At 39.4% G+C, this 13,892-nt stretch overlaps 1 long non-coding RNA gene across 1 annotated transcript; it reads left to right on the top strand.

The window, feature by feature from the left end:
- Positions 1-11,005: 11,005 nt before the first annotated feature.
- Positions 11,006-12,900, top strand: LOC113482380. The gene is made up of 2 exons (XR_003398836.1): positions 11,006-11,500; positions 12,276-12,900. It is a non-coding gene; the product is annotated as an uncharacterized LOC113482380 (long non-coding RNA).
- The last annotated feature ends 992 nt before the right edge of the window (positions 12,901-13,892 follow it).

Below are 13,892 nucleotides of genomic sequence, written 5' to 3' on the forward strand. Positions count from 1 at the left end.
TTACAGTTAATTGTGTTAAGTGCTAAAGTAGTGTAGGAGGAAGAGCAAATGGGAGATGGGGATGACCTGAAGCCTTTTCAATGCAAAGACCTTAGAACTGCTGTTTCATGATGTGGAATGTGCTGAAGGGCAGGGATAGGGAAATCCAGGTACATTGCAAACTTAAAGCCTTTTTAGTCTAGTACTTTTAAAAGTTTCTATTTACGCATTTAAAAGCCCAAACAACTGATTTTTTTTTTATCTGAAATGGATTTATAGCCAGATCATAAACACATGTGGGGATAGACACACCAAAATCCCAGGTTCTATGGATAAAAGCTTTCCTTTCTGTCATCTTGCATTCTTCCACTCTGCAATCAAATTACTGTTATGTATCTTAAAATGTGGTTCTGCTACAGAATAGGGAAAGCACAAGCTGCAGAGAACTTGCCTCCTCACCAGGCTCTAAAATACCTCTAGGGGTGATGGAACAAACCACAGTCAAGGGTCTAATTCTTTCTTTCCCCTCACTCTGTTTGCACTCAACAGCAGTCAACTCAGAACATGTCCAAGATAAGCAAGTCACAGCAAAGCTGTGCTTTGCTGCAGCTATGTCAGGAGTTTTATATTTGCAGAAACCTCAGTGTTTTTCATTTTGATTCTGAGGTGAATTTTTCAGCCATTGATAGAGGATGTGTCCTCCAACGTGAATAGGCTGTACAAGGACGCAGTGCAAGATGCTGCCTTTTCTTAGTACATCGTTTGTCTTACTGAGCACAAGCTCTCAGAAGGATAAGAGCAGTTACCAGTATGAGTCCATGGAAAGTTGTAGCCATCCCTTTTGACTCTTTCTCTTACAGATGCAGTACAAAGAGACTGATCTGGGAGGAATTGCTGCTGCCTCTTCAAGCGGAAGTTGTCTGCTGGCCATGATACTTTCCCTACTCCTAATTCCCTTAGACTAACTATCTGTAAGAAGCACAAGATGATTTTTCCTGTTTTAAAGGCTCTGGGACTTTGAAAAAAGATAGATACTTTTTTTAAAAAACAAAACAAAACAAAAAACCCAACCCTGAATCAGTGAAATGGGAGTCCTAAAGAAAGATGACTTTATTTTCAGAGGTTCTAAATACTTCGGTTCTCACTGGCTCTGTTGAACCTCCCTCTTCAGATTTTCTTTTCTGTGAAGTTACAAGAGAGTTTCAAGGAAAATTTAAGAATATCTGTAAAGTAAAGTAAAGCTATGAGTTCGTATAAATACATTTTCAAGACAGCTATTAACCAGTTTACTTCACAGATAATCTGGTGCCAGATAGCACCATTTATAGCATTAGCATTTAACTGTATGTACTACTTACATACTAATTACATGCTAAGTACATGCAGCCAGACTGTTACTCTTAGGCTTTTTCCTTCTCCGTGTATGGTGGCATATTCTGGACCGTACAGATGTGTTTCCCTCTAGTCCAGAACAAATACTGAAGTGCATGGCTCTCTATCTATAGCTGATTTCAAATGGCAGTGCACGTGCACAAGAATCCAACAGCTACATGCCCACTGGCACATAAGCTGTTAAAAGAAAGATGGTTATTATATGAACATTTTCTTTCTACAGATAAATGTTTATTTGGCATTATAATACCGGAAGAACATGAAACCCTGAGATAGCCACACAGAGCCTGACATGAGCTTGCTTTGACCTCCATGCCACACCTTTTGGGAAAGAGTTTTCTTCTCAAAATTTTAAAGCATTCATTCTGAGAAGATGCTGCTCTGCATCATGCTTATGCTTTTCTTTGCTGATTTCTAGCCTAGACTTCATGAAACTCCTTTATTGTAAATGTTCTCATGTCTTAACAGTTGGGAATTGCTGCTCTAGACAATCTTGTAATAGCATCACCGTCTCTGCTTTCAATTTAAAATGATTGCTCAGGCCTTAAACACTCACAAAGAACAAGGCCCAGTGTTGCCAGTGAACCCACATCTGCCTTCAGCTGAGAGGGAGGAGTAGGAGACACTTGAATCGAGATGAAAGCCACTGAGCTCCATAAGGAGAGCAGACGGTGCCCCTGCTGGGTTTCAAGGGATTTACTCATTCTCAGCAGAAGTCTCTCATTCTCTCTCTTTTTTTTTTTTCCTCCTGTTTTTTTGATTGCATAAGTCAGATCAAGAAGGGAAGAGGAAAAAAAAAAACAGGAGGAAAAAAAAAAAAAAAAAAAAGTGAGGTATCTCCCATCCTAGTAGAAGCCAGTATGACATAACACTTTGTGTCAAGTCACAGTTTCTCCCCAGAGTCCTTGCTAGGACTGTTTATCTTCTGGTTGGGCCTTTGTCCTAAGAGCCTTCTAGGAAGCTGGAAGTCAATAGTGTCACTTCTTTAGATGCTGATCCTAAATCAGATCAAGCTCAAGATAATGAATGTTAAGATATGACATTTAATGAATGCTGCTGGCTAGAATAATCCTGCACATTCTTAACTGGCTGCTTGAGGGTTTTTTTAATTGTAAACATCCCTCATGCAGCTGCTCCAGGGACATGTTTAGGAAACAGTGGCTGGCTGTGTATAAAATATTTCAACTCATCTTGACCTACATTTAGATTTTGTAGCTTACAAGCCACGGACTGTAACCAGCAAAACCCTCAGAGAGCTTATATAGCTTCTGTAGGGCAAGGCACAGGAAACAAATGACGGATGAAGTTACCCAGCTGAAGTGTTTGGAAAAGTGAGTTACTGAAGCTGAACTATAGGGTTCAGATGATTATCAGGTGATTAGGAGTACAAGGAGCAGAGCTGCATAAAGGGAGTAAAGATAACCTCTCCTTTTGCCTTGTGCTTTCTTCCTGATTCATTCTCTCACTTGCAATCTTTCTGTGAAATCTTTTAGGCTCCTTTCAGGATAAAATTCAGAAGGTGCCTAAACACAATTGCACTTTTATATGTGCTTCCTTCTCACTTAAACTTCTGCTCCAAAAATTGCTTAAGTACAGGGATTGTTCTTGATATGACTCCTTATTAAGCGGGGAAATGGGTAGAATCAGATGCTTAGGAAATAACTCTGTTGGGAAGGAACACATTCATCCATTTCCCAGAGCCAATTCTTTCTTTATCTGGCAAGTGAATGCCTGTTTTTGCAGAATGTAAGCACTCTTTTTGAAAAGCAGTGCAGCTTCTAGCCTCTTGAGATTAGAAGATAATCTTCTAAAAGTGAGCCACTATAATATCTTCCCAAATCTGCAGAAAGACTGAATTATCATCCCCTATCCTGCTTGTGTCTTTGCTGACCATGAACATAGAAAGCATTGAGAAGCCTGTGAGTTTCATGCTCAAATAGAGATTGATTACCAAAGGAGGGAGGAAGCCAAGAGGTCAGACACAATGTAGTACTAACATTGACATATAACATTTAGGCCAGCATTAGTTCACTCAGCTCAGGAGAAAGAAAAATGAATTAGGTGTGTCAGCAAAAGACCACATACGCAGTTGATGCGTATCTGGTAACATGTATAGGTATCTGAGTCTTTACACTTCTAGGTTTGTTGGGAAAAGGCAACAGAGCTGCAAGCATTTGACTGTTGGAAAAATCACAGATTTGGAAACTCTGCAGCTGTTTTATCCTCTTGTATTTAGAGGTTGGAATAATGTATAAGCTAGCGTCATAAACCAGGAAAAGCTAACAGTTTCACTGAACTTAATATCAGCTAAAATGCACAACTTGGGTTCCAAACTAACAAACTGTCAGACTAGAAGGTCAAATATTTGATTGGACTGCAAAAATTCTGCACCATCATTTTCCTAAAGCCACTGGTGGTGGCAGAGAACTTTCACTTTCCTACATTAAAGCATCAGAAACATTAACTACTTTTGACGGTTGCTGAATGAAATCCATCAGCAGAGTACTATTGGTTTTCATGCGAACTAAGTGAGGGATAAAGGGAGCGATTACTCTGTGTTATGCAAAAAGGCATTGAGAAACAGGTACCAACTGAGGCTAGATTGACCCTACAAATGAATGGATCCCTATAAAGGCAGTCAACAGAAAGACAATATTGCCACTCTGCATCATGCAGTTAGCTTTATCCTTTCCTTCATGAAATGGAAACAGATAGTACCTGCACATGTGGGGAAGACACAACTTTTTGTCCCGAAGCTCTCACTTCAGCAGAACTAAGTTTAAATTGACAGGGTTTTTTTGGGATGAATCAGAGGCTGAGAGAATTCAGCAAATATGCTTATTAACAATTTCTACCAGAGCATACTTATGTTCTGCTCAAGTAACAGCAGAGAACTAGAGAGATTCCATTTCATATGCAGTTAGTGCCCGTTCCCATTCCATACAGAGACCAGCCAAACTAGCTACAGAGTGTAATTTACTTTTATTACAACCTTCAGTCTTTAATCTCGATTTCTAGCCTAAAGAAAGAAGTACTGGTAATGGCTACATGGCTACAGCATGATTACAGAGATGCAAAATATTTTTGCTTTTTATTTTCCTTTCCTTTTTTTCTGTTTTTCTTTTTAAATACAAACCTTAAGAGTGCCATGTGAATAGTTTAATCCTTGGGAAAGAAAGGTAAGAACAGTATGAGAGAAACAACTGCTGCTAAGTCTCATATAGCACAAATTTGTTACCCGGAAGAAGTAAACATGATAAATATGAGAAGTTATATTTGAAGTTTGCCTAATTCATGGCAATAAAGTTGTTATTTGACAACGATCAGATTAGGTAACTTCAACAGTTATAGGAGAGTAACATAGCATATGTAATTGAAGTCTTTGCCAGGAAATTCTGTTGCAATTATCAACCAATACTCAAACAGAAAAATGTGAGAGGATATTAAAGTTACCTGGAAATGCAACACATACCTGACCATGCTCCAGTGCACATTTGGGATTGCCAACCACCCACAAGCAGGAGTTTCACATAAGTAGTTCACCATCTACATTTTGGAAGCCAACCCCAATTATCCTGTAGATACACCTAAGCTTCTGGATTTATAGCTAGATCTCTATTGCAGAGCAGGTGAAAACACACGACTTGTGGAGGGGAATGCTTCACACAGGATTTTGCAGACACTTCCAAAACAACTATATTTGAACATCATTCATGCATGGCACATGTGTCTGAATATACCATACAGATGTAGCTAGTACAGTTTACAGATCTAGGGAGAGAGAAAACAAGTTCTTTACTTATCCCCTTCCTTCTTTTTCCCTGAGAAAAACATTTATTCTTACCAAACATAATGAGATAAACCAATCCTGCTATATCAGTGCCCTAGCTGAGAGTACTGTCAGCAAATTCCATCTAGACTAAAAACTTTAAGTCCCTGTGGTGTGTCAAATTTCCAAGACCTTAAGTTAAAAATGAGTTTGAACAGATTAACTAGCGGGGACTTGAAGATAAAGCTGGCTTCTCTGAAAAAAAAAAAAGTGTTTTACACAGTGTTAAGTGTGCTTGATTCCTCTTTTATTCAAAGGAAGCAAAGGAGTTTTGTGAAAAGAGTCTTCAATAGGGTCTTTTCCTTTTAAAACTGTGGAAGATTTCCAGCCAGTCTGTAGCACTGGCTTGAACTTTGTTTTTCTCCCAAGCAAGAACCCTTTAGTTTTCAGTGGCTTCCACATTTTTTTCCTCCGCCTTTTGTGAAATGTGCCAGTGAAGTCAAGTGGGTTGTATTAACTTAACATTTTTCCAAACATTCACACTTAGGACCAAAAAAGGGAATATTTAATAAACATAACCAGGAATATGTTGGAATGTTGATCTTCTGACGATCATAAGAATTTTCAGTCATAAGGTCTAATTAAATATCCCAAGTTGGAAGTTCTTCCAGTGACTGTTACATCTCCTTTTTATCTGGTCAAACATTTTTAAGTCAGCCCAAGCGGCTTCTGTGCCAAAGTGAGATTTTTAATGTGAATAACACACATTCACAAGAGACTGCATTAAAATTCACCTAGGCTAGTGACATTTTGGTACTCAAATTTAATCTGAAAGCATCAACCTATTTTTATGCACAGGGGGCTAACTGGCAATGAAAGAGCTCTGCAGTGGTAATCATATGTGGTTTTTTTATAACACAATTTTTCATCTAAGAAAAAAATTGTCTGCATGGTCTAGTATGGGAATTTGGACTACCATTGCTGACATTTTTGTATTTTGATGGAGTAGGATTAAAGAAAAATAAAGACATCATGTGAGACAGTTTTCCAAAAGTACCATGCAATGTTGTTATCCAAGAATAAAGCATTTTTTTCCAAGATTAGATAAACAAAAATGAAACCCGGAGATAACAAATGACTAATTAACCACTTCTTCTGATTAGGAACAATACAATTCCAGTAGCACTTGGATAATCAGAGCTGCTTTGTATTAACTGATAAAACAAAAAATATTATAAGAGACAATCAGTGCCCTCAGGAGCATCTCATCTAAGTAGACAAGTCAGACAAAGGAATATCATTGTTTTAGAATTAGGGAACTGAGGCACAGAATAATTGTCTTGTCTGCAGCCAGTCTGTGGTTGGATGGTAATTGATTGCAGATCTCCTTACCACATGCACATTCTCTATCTATATGCCAACTGGTCAGCTGAAACAGCCTTTCATTACTGCTCTGTCAACATACCAAGAATTACACAAGACCATGAATATTTAAAATGTTTGCTTCAAATCCACTTCTCCCACCACAGCATTTAAAAGCATGTAGCCAGTGAGGAAATACTTACCATAGACACAATAAGTTCTCAAACCCAGAGAGCAGGTTGGAAGTTTACAGTCCATCCCAAGACTTCCCCCCCACACACACCCCCCATGGCAAAATTCCCATTGACTTTCTATTTTGGACTCCAGCTTCCTTTTGCAGGATCAAGTTTTTCTTTAAAAGATCTTTAGAAACATTTTCAGCTTTTCTTCCTATAGCTAGAAAATGAAGCTTCATTTACTTGAAGCCAAGATCAGCCTTCTTACTGTACCTTTCCTCACACAGTGAATGGCACTCACCTGTCCAAACACAGTGAACAGTATCATTCATAGAAAGAGTAAGACCATCGTAGCACCCTTAAAAGCAGTATGTGCAATTCTCAGCTCTGCCAGCAACCAGCAGAAGCCTGGAATAATCAATATAGTGTCAATATAATCGTTGGAGAAATTAAGCAAGGAAATTACTGCTGAAAAATTTTGGAAGGCCAAAGAAAGTTACAGTCTGGCCACATCACTGAGGTCATTGACTCCAGATAAAAAAGGCAATTCACAGGCAGGCTCCACTTCTAGGCTGTAACAGAAGGAGGACACAAGGTGTTTCCCAGCTCCTTCCAAATCAAAGTCTATTTTTTTATAGACCTGTAAAATACCTCCCTTGGTGGGGCTTCACAGGCCTCCTGCAATAACCAATTGCCCAAAGTCAGGCCATTTGCTTTACTAAACACAATGTTCTTCCAAAGCATTTTTGTGTTACACATTTGTGTATCTTATTTGTACACATCTCAGCCTACTGGGAATGGAGGAGGAAAAAGCACTCAGAGAAGCCTGAAGACCTCCATTTGCCACAGGACAAATAAGCAGCTATTTAAAAACTTTGGCACCTGGGCAGTGATATAAACAACATTTCAGATGCTTAAAATGAGGAGTAGTAATAATAAGAAGTAAAAGCAATAGAGGATGTGTTGGTTCCTGCTTCCTTTGCTTGAAATCTAGAACTCACTTGATCTTACTTTGCATAACCAGAAGCTTAGTTAGCACAAAGGAAATATTACCAATTAGGAAACAAATCTATGATTCCTTAGAAACCTGGGGATGCCAAATCAGTATTTGTTACTCTGACAGCCTTTGGGGTAATGCTCCAGGTACAAGCTTTAACAGAGGGGTACTGTAGGATGTCAGGTTTGACTACGTCACGCTACGAAGAGTTGGGCATAGAGGCTGCCCTCTGCCACCTACCTGGTACTTTCCAGAGTAGCACAGCCACCATGCAGTAAGCAACACATAACGGCTTTTCTAAATAAGAAGAGTAATTTGTGCTGGCTTAAATTTTGTTTCTTACCTCTGGTATCAGAGTGGTTCCAAAGAATGTTTATCAATATGGTGATAGGCGCTTTATACCCGCTTCTTCCATCCCCTCCCCAGGAAAGGTTGAGGGATGCCTAGAATCTGGGTGCAGGGCTAGGAACTACACGAGACAAATTCTTGTTCCTTTAATGCAATTGCAAAGCAAAGAGTAAATTACAGTAATCATGTTCCTTATTAGTAAATACACAATTAATATATCCTGTTGTCAGCATCTTACACCACCAGATGAGGTAGGCCTAAAGTATAACTTTAAAAAGTGTATCTGTTTGCCACAGCTCCAAGACATTAAGATATTACAAACTCTGTAATACTCCTCAAGGCAACCTGTCGTGTAGAGGAGAGGGAGACCATGTTTAACAGTGCCCTCTCCTGACTGATGGAATAAAAAACCCTGGTTACAAACCAGGTGGTCTGCTGGACGTGGTGTCGGCAGAGGGCTTAGAAGCAGATGTGGGGCAGCATGCAGCTGAGCTAGTTTTCATTACAGGTAGAAAATGAATTAACTATATATAAAATCATTCCCTGTCTAGACAACTTCCAAAGCAGCAACTGGCTGACAGAATGAAACAGTGAGCTCCATGTACCAGAAAATAACAATCAGAGTCTGCTACATGACAATTATTATTATACTGTTAGCAGTTGCAGAGGACACAGCTGCATTTTTCATGTGACACCTAGGAAACCTCTTTTTTTGGGGCTAATGAGCTACTTTGCAAGCCGGGCACAACACTGTCAGTGTATGCCCAGCTAAATTTTTTGTTCCTGGAGTTAGATCTTCTCCATCTTCAGAGGAAGGGCTCCCTTCTCTGCTGGAAGTGGAACAGAGCTCCCCAAGGAGAAGGAAGGTAGACAGAAAGCAGCTGACTCTGCCATGTGTTCAGCCTTAAGCTAAGTGCAGTATAACTTCAGAGCATCCCTGAACTTTGGGGCTGAAAACAGGGAGAGACTGAGCACAAAAAAGAATAACAGCTCAGAGATACTTATAGTACCAAAAAGAAATGCACCTACATGTTTCTCAGATCTTTCTCTGTCTTCCTGGTCCCATCACACATGCTCTGTGTAAAATATAGTGTATCTGCTTGAACTCACAGCACTGCTCTTCTAGTACAGTGTCACTATGAATTACAGTTCCAGGGGCAAATTCTTAAGTTATGCTCTTCCTTTCACCCGTCTAGGAGAAGAGTCTTCTAAAAATAGATTAATTGTCTTCCTTGCAGCAGGGAACCTGGCATCTCTTCTTTTCTGCAGCCCTGCAGTGAAACATTGGGTATTCAAGTCACCTCTGATCGAAAGAACTACTTTTGTCACAGGCTGCCTTATGCCCTTGTAGTTCCTAAACTTTTGGCAGCCAAATCCAAGTGAGTGCACTTAAAGACTGTGTTTTCACACAGCATTCATGCAGCTTGCTGTCTGTTCCAAGCTGTGCCAGCTCTGCAAGTTGCCCACTCCAGCCTCTGTAGCTGATCCCCAGCCCAGCATCAAGACAATCTGATCCCTGTCACGCTCTAGTGTTAGTTCCTCCTGTGCATTGCAGGATGCACTTCTGGTTTTTGTCAGATAAGCAGACTAATTCCCTAGGTATCAGACTAATAAAGCTTGGGTTGCCATTTGTTTATATTTCTTGACCAACTGCAATTTCAGATTCTAAGGGTTTTTTTCCTGCATCTTTTCTGTATGGATTCTTTAATCTCAGCCTACATGTCTATTCTTGCAGCAGGCTTTCAGGGCATTTATAGCTCTCTCTCTTCTATCCAACCTCTAATTTTCACAAAACTTGTAGTAGTTTAATCATCTTGTTGTTCCCCCACTTCTGTCACATTAGCTTGGAATCATATGAGTTCAAAAGTCATTGACACAGACAGATACCAGGATCATATAAGCCTCATTTCCTTAATAAACTAAATTAACATTTCAGATGGTGTCTGGTTCTCATTGCTCACAGTCTAGACAAAACAGGCATACACAGCACAGGCACGGCATAAGAGCTCAAATGTATTTTTATCTTTACTCCATTTTCACAGAAAACTGTACCTTCACTATAAAAATAATTTTAAGTGGTTTTGGGGACAGCTCAAGAGAATGGTTACAGAAGTAGCAGCATTTCATTCCTATGTTTCCAGATTTATTCCAACATAGGATAATACTGATCAAAAATCAGGAGTGTCTAAATATAGTTCTCATTAGATGGATACCCACTGCAGACAGCACTGATTGTCAAAGCCATTTTGATTTTTAGAAGTGATCCCTAAATTGTCTTTTAGGGCTGTTCAGTCTTCCCACTGGTGCCAGATGATGAGGAAGAAACCTGTATTAAGACACTAAAAAGTAAATATTAAATAAAAGTTGCAAATATATCAGTAGGTGTATGTGTGGTGGCAGGACATGACCAGTAACCTGGATTTAAAGTAAAAAAAAAAAAAAAAGGGAGAAAAGCAGACAAAGGAGTAGCTTTGAAGTACACTCCAATGTCACAGCTGAAGGACTCCATCATCAGAAATAAAAAGGGAACATAGATGGATATTGCTTTATAAGTGCTCATAAAAACTGGATGTGCAGTGAGACAGCTATAATAAGCTGAATGCTGTGAGTTAATCCATACTTTTTTCACAAGAGCACTGAACCTAATACATACTGGCATTAGCTTCGGTAATTACTTGATGCAGGTGCATACATTTACTATGCCTGTAGCCAGCTTTGATGCTGCTCCAACACAGCTGTTAGCTGGGAAAGGAAGGCAGCTGTGGGCAGGTATTTTGTACCTGGCATTCATTAAGACATTCAGTATATAACCCTGCTGGAGGAACTAGAATTCAACTTTGTGTGTGCTTTGTGGATACTTTGTGGATTTTGTTTCTGGAAGTGCTTTTGATATGGAAAACTGTGACTAATGCTTTGTTACTCCACCATAAGGATTAACAAAATATTATTCTTAAAACAATGTTGTGGCTGTAGAATTTTTTTTTTCTCTGAAAGCATACATCTATATATATACATATGTATATGTGTGTGACTGTCTTTAGCACTAAGACAATATTTAGTCGTTAAGCAGAGGACTGAGACCTTTCCAAACCTTAATCTGGAAAAAGAGCCTGCTAGTTTGCCTCTCTGACCTCCAAAACAGACTAAGATGTCATTGCAATGCAGATGTCAACTCTGATTACTATTTTCAAAACCAATTCTTTTGAATGAGCTTGAAGTATTTGAAGATTGATGGCTGTGACAGCTCAGAGGGCTAAATATGGTTTTGGTGAATTACAGAAATACAGGAGTGGAGTAGAGCAGAGCAGTAATATCATAACCAGCAGATTCTTCCAAGGAACACTATTGTTAAGCTTTTCCCAAACTTTCAGATATATACTGAACATGGCTTGCTTACATCTCCAGACCTCTGGTGTCATTTCATCAGGATGGATGTTTCTACTGGCGTGTTGCAGAATGTCTACCATAAACATGAATGTCACGTCCCGCTCAGACGAGGGGGACAGGTGACTCAGATTCACAAATCCCCAATGGAGCGGACAAGTCTCCAAGTCCAAGCATTTATTAACTACCCACAACGTACTAATTGAACACACGATAATTGGCTAAGTATAGAGCAAGTCGTGGCAAGCAATACAACATGCCTTGCCTTCCTTAATGGAAAAAGGAAAAGAGAGACATAGAGGGAATGGGGAAATACATATCGCCGGTCTGGGTTCCTGCGCTGATCCCACCGGTGAGGGTTCCAGGACGCGGCTGTCTTTTTTGCTTCACTGCTCTCTCCAGGCCCCCCCTTTCTTCCCCCCCTTGATTTATACCCACTTTCCTCAGGTCCATCCCCTAGGTTGACCCACATACCTATGTATCCCATGTACAGGGAGGGGTAAGGTGTTTCATGGGATGGTGTAATTAGCATGATCATGTTAGCCTTCGTTAGCATATTGAGGGGTGTGAACTTTAATATGCATTTCGTGGATAATGAAGCAAAGTTCATTCACCAGACACATGGCCCTTGAAATTTGCCCGGGTGCCCCAGAGGAGGGCTGTCCTGTCTTCACAGGGCTCCCCCCTTCAGTGCATCTGGTGTTATTCAGGCAGCGTTATCAGCTTCCACCTCCACAGAAAGCACCCTGTGACTCAGTTTTGTCTTGTGAGTGTTTGAGGCATTTCTTCCATCAGCCTCAACTTTTGCTTTCCCAGGCCGTTTTTCTTAGTTTCTCGCAGGCCTGGTTTCTCATCTCTCACAATGAAGAAGTAAGACCAGGCCCAAGAAAGACAGTAGTAAAGGTGTGAGATCCAGATGAATTTGGGTCATATATGGCTGTTTATTAGTATGCTCACTGGAACAAATGTGGTTCAGTGTTTCTCCCACACTCAGTAACCTACTTCTACACAGAAAATGTTTCTTGAAAAGTACCTTGATAGTTTTATGAAGCGGGGTGTGGGTTTTTTCAAGATCTGGAAGTATTTGTGGTACATCTTAATTATTCTTAATTCGGATTATTGCTCAGACAATTTATCTCACTAGTAGTAGTGATTTAGCACCCTCATGGGTCACCTTCTCACAAATGATGGGTGAGAAGCACAGAAGAGGAATGAACATTTCCATATGTAAATAGAAAGTGTGGGTGTCCAGACTTGCCAATTTCCAATGCTTTTGTAGACATTAAATAAAATCAGTTCTAATTTGACCCCTTAATGAAAAAGAGAGAGGCTTCCTCCCAGCTGTCTTTCTCTGAATACACGTAAGTTGGCAAACATGCTCGTTTCAGTTGCAACACTGCATCCATTTCTCCCTGAAACATCCAAAAGGCTGGGGTTAGAAACAACCCAGAAGGACTCCAAAATCGCCCCCCAAAATAAACTGCAGAAAAAAACCTCTCAGCCTATAAGTTTTGCTGCCAGAGTTGCATTTTCAGCTGGAACTGTTTGACATGTTTATATGTTGCACATACTCCTTTTATCCTGGAGTACGAGTTCATTAGCAACATAAATGTGTCTCTCAGCTGAATATTGGAAATTAGAGGTAGCCTAGTCACATCAAAGTGAAATGTTTTCACCACATCTGTGCAGTTCAAGAAATATTTTAATTTCTTTACTGCAGACTTACAATATAATTTGATTTGGACAGCTTTCTATATCTCAGCTTCCCTGCTTTTAAATTGAAGTTCTAATAATTAATTTCACATATTCTTTGCCTATTTGTACTAGGACTGCAAGATTTACACTGTCTTTTTCTCTATACATATCCCTTGTCTTCTAGAACAGAATCTAGTTTGCAGACTTTTAGCCTCATAACAAGATGTGTAATTATGTTGACTTAACAGGATAATGGCCTTAATTTATTAACAGAATAAACTAGAGACTCAGACTCAGATCAGACTCCTGTTCATCAGTAGAGGGATTCAAGTGCTAAATGATTTGCAACAAATTTTGTAATAAAAGCTTTGTTTCTCCAGTGCAGTAGATTTTTTTCTCTGAGAACATTTCAAAATAATTGTTATATGTCTAAAGAACAGAGCATGTGAATTAATTAGTTTATTCATTCAACTATGGCTTTTAATAAGTTAATCTCATTAAGGCAAATGTAGCAGTAGATTGAAAACAATAATTAATCAAATAGATCTGAAAATACATGCTAAGCAAAAAAAGCCATGTCTTCATTAGATATTGAAAACTGTCTAAGTACTAACAGATTGATTGTTATTAACACACCTCAACCTGAGGCTTTAGGCTCTACAGCTGCTATTGGAAAGCCCATTTCCTCTTTACACACAATGTTTATCCGAGGCATCAGCTTTGTCCAGCACTCATTTGGCTTCAATAAACGTGAATAACAAATTTTAGCATTTTTATGCAAGTAACATCA

The sequence above is a fragment of the Athene cunicularia genome (assembly GCF_003259725.1).
Source record: "Athene cunicularia isolate RWA chromosome 7 unlocalized genomic scaffold, athCun1 chr7_part1, whole genome shotgun sequence".
Classification (NCBI taxonomy): domain Eukaryota; kingdom Metazoa; phylum Chordata; class Aves; order Strigiformes; family Strigidae; genus Athene; species Athene cunicularia.